General features: G+C 45.0%; 1 non-coding gene across 1 annotated transcript; it reads right to left on the minus strand.

Moving 5' to 3' along the window:
* Positions 1-2,855: 2,855 nt before the first annotated feature.
* On the minus strand, positions 2,856-2,927 carry TRNAW-CCA (transfer RNA tryptophan (anticodon CCA)). Its single transcript has one exon. It is a non-coding gene; the product is annotated as a tRNA-Trp (tRNA).
* Positions 2,928-3,385: the final 458 nt, after the last annotated feature.

Below are 3,385 nucleotides of genomic sequence, written 5' to 3' on the forward strand. Positions count from 1 at the left end.
GAAGCATCGTCATGATCTCCATCGTCACCGGCGCGACACCTTGATCTCCATCGTAGCATCGTTGTCGTCTTGCCAGCTATTGTTACTACGACTATCGCTACCGCTTAGTGATAAAGTAAAACAATTACATGGCGATTGCATTGCATATAATAAAGCGACAACCATATGGCTCCTGCCAGTTGCCGATAACTTTGTTACAAAATATGATCATCTTGTACAACAATTTATATCACATCATGCCTTGACCATATCACATCACAGCAAGCCCTGCAAAAACAAGTTAGACGTCCTCTACTTTGTTATTGCAAGTTTTACGTGGCTACTACGGGCTTCTAGCAAGAACCGTTCTTACCTACGCATCAAACCACAACGTTTTTTCGTCAAGTGTGCTATTTTAACCTTCAACAAGGACTGGCCGTAGTCAAACTCGATTCAACTAAAGTTGGAGAAACAAACACCCGCCAGCCACCTTTGTGCAAAAGCGCGTCGGTAGAACCAGTCTCATGAACGCAATCATGTAATGTCAGTCCAGGCCGCTTCATCCAACAATACCACCAAATCAAAGTAAGACATTAGTGGTAAGCAGTATGACTAGTGTCGCCCACAACTCTTTGTGTTCTACTCGTGCATATAACATCTACGCATAGACCTGGCTCGGATGCCACAGTTGGGGAATGCGGTAATTTCAAAAAATTCCTACGATCACGCAAGATCTATCTATGTGATGCATAGCAATGAGAGGGGAGAGTGTGTCCACGTACCCTCATAGACCGAAAGTGGAAGCGTTAGTTAAGCGGTTGATGTAGTCGAACTTCTTTGCGATCCAACTGATCCAAGTACCGAACGTACGACACCTCCGCGTTCAGCACACGTTCAGCTCGATGACGTCCCTCGTACTCTTGATCCAGTTGAGGCCGAGGGAGAGTTTCATCAGCACGACGGTGTGGCGACGGTGATGATGAAGTTACCGGCGCAGGGCTTCGCCTAAGCACTAAGACGATATGACCGAGGTGTGTAACTATGGAAGGGGCACCGCACACGGCTAAGAGATCAACTTGTGTGTCTATGGGGTGCCCCTTGGCCACATATATAAAGGACGGGGAGGAGGAGGCCGACCAAGAGGGGAGGCGCGCCATGGGGGGGTCCTACTAGGACTCCTAACCTAGTAGGATTCGCCCCCCCCCCCTTTCCTATTCCAAGTTGGAGAAGGGGGGAGGAGGAGGAGAGAAGGAAGGAGGTGGGCGCTGCCCCCTCCCCTTGTCCAATTCGGATTGGGGCAAGGGGGGCGTGCGCCACCTCCTGGCTGGACCTCTCTCTTCTCCACTAAGGCCCATGAGGCCCAATAACTTCCTGAAGGGGGTTCCGGTAACCCCCGATACTCTGAAACTTATCCGAAACGACCCGAGCCGTTCCGGTGTCCGAATGTAGCCTTCCAATATATCAGTCTTTATGTATCGACCATTTTGAGACTCCTCATCATGTCCGTGATCTCATCCGGGACTCCGAACAAACTTCGGTCATCAAAACACATAACTCATAATACAAATCATCATCGAATATTAAGCGTGCGGACCCTATGGGTTCGAGAACTATGTAGACATGAATGAGACACATCTCCGGTCAATAACCAATAGCGGAACCTAGATGCTCATATTGGCTCCTACATATTCTAGAAAGATCTTAATCAGTAAAACCGCATAACAACATACGTTGTTCCCTTTGTCATCGGTATGTTACTTGCCTGAGATTCGATCGTCGATATCATGATACCTAGTTCAATTTCGTTACTGGCAAGTCTCTTTACTCGTTCTGTAATACTTCATCCCGCAACTAACTCATTAGTCACAATGCTTGCAAGGCTTATAGTGATGAGTATTACCGAGAGGGCCCAGAGATACCTCTGCGAAACACGGAGTGACAAATCCTAATCTCGATCTATGCCAACCCAACAAACACCTTCGGATACACCTGTAGAGCATCTTTATAATCAACCAGTTATGTTGTGATGTTTGATAGCACACAGAGTGTTCCTCCGGTATTCGGGAGTTGCATAATCTCATAGTCTGAGGAACCTTTATAAGTCATGAAGAAAGCAGTAGCAATGAAACTATAACGACCATAATGCTAAGCTAATGGATGGGTCATGTCCATCACATAATTCCTAATGATGTGATCCCGTTCATCAAATGACAACACATGTCTATGGTTAGGAAACATAACCATCTTTGATTAACAAGCTAGTCAAGTAGAGGCATACTAGGGACAATATGTTTTGTCTATGTATTCACACATGTACTAAGTTTCCGGTTAATACAATTCTAGCATGAATAATAAACATTTATCATGAAATAAGGAAATAAATAATAACTTTATTATTGCCTCTAGGGCATATTTCCTTCAAGTTCAAGATGGAGATGGCAGCCCGAAGCTGCAGCTTGCAGATGTGGCGGCCGGCGGCCCACACTTCCTGCGCATATGTCCGGGAATAGTTTGTCCCATGTCTTCCCCTACTAGCACACCACTCATCTTAACCTCACCTGAAACATAAACAAACAGTCCAAAAAAAGGGCCACCACCATCACCAGAGTGTCAACCCCTCTGCGGTCCTGCCCTCTAAATTTCGTTCGCACAGCCAGCCACCAATCTTTGAACACGTCCGACTCCACTGGGCCCTGCACCTCAATTGCAATAAGATTAAACACCTTGTGCCACACTTCCTGCCCATACGTTCGGGAATATTTTGTACCTTGTCTTCCCCTACTAGCACACCACTCATCTTAACCTCACCTGAAACATAAATGAATAGTCCGAAAGAAACTGAAAGAAAAGAACTAGATTATTTATGTTTGGGGTATTGAACCCAACGTGAATCAAACACACAACCTTATGATCTGGAGTCAGATGCGCTACCATTGCGCCATGGATCCGGTATGTTTGTGGGTGTAAAGTTGATTTGCTCTTTGTTATTTGAGATCACTCTGATTTTTATCAATTGATTGCCTCAATTTTTGTCTTTTGTAGCCAATGTCAACACTTTAATTGACTCTTTGTTATTTGAGATCTAATCTGAAGTAGCACCCTTACGACCATCTCTTTTCACGCGGTGAACTTGCTTGACCACCTATTTCTTCCTCCTTGAGCTCTGAACCGATTCCTTATGATTGAAACGAACTTTGATGTGTGATTGTTCAAATGTCAATCTTCTTGGAGCTGCATGGTATTTGTGAGATGGTCTAAAATAAGATGGAGAATGTTCCCTTGTATCATACTTGTCCCATGATGGATATGGATTTGCATGAGCTTAATGAGGTATCCACGACATTGGCATTGGTGACCCAAAGTAAGGATGTGAATATGCTGCATTGAGATTCTCACTTTGCCAATA

The sequence above is a fragment of the Triticum aestivum genome, chromosome 2B (assembly GCF_018294505.1).
Source record: "Triticum aestivum cultivar Chinese Spring chromosome 2B, IWGSC CS RefSeq v2.1, whole genome shotgun sequence".
Taxonomy (NCBI): Eukaryota; Viridiplantae; Streptophyta; class Magnoliopsida; order Poales; family Poaceae; genus Triticum; species Triticum aestivum.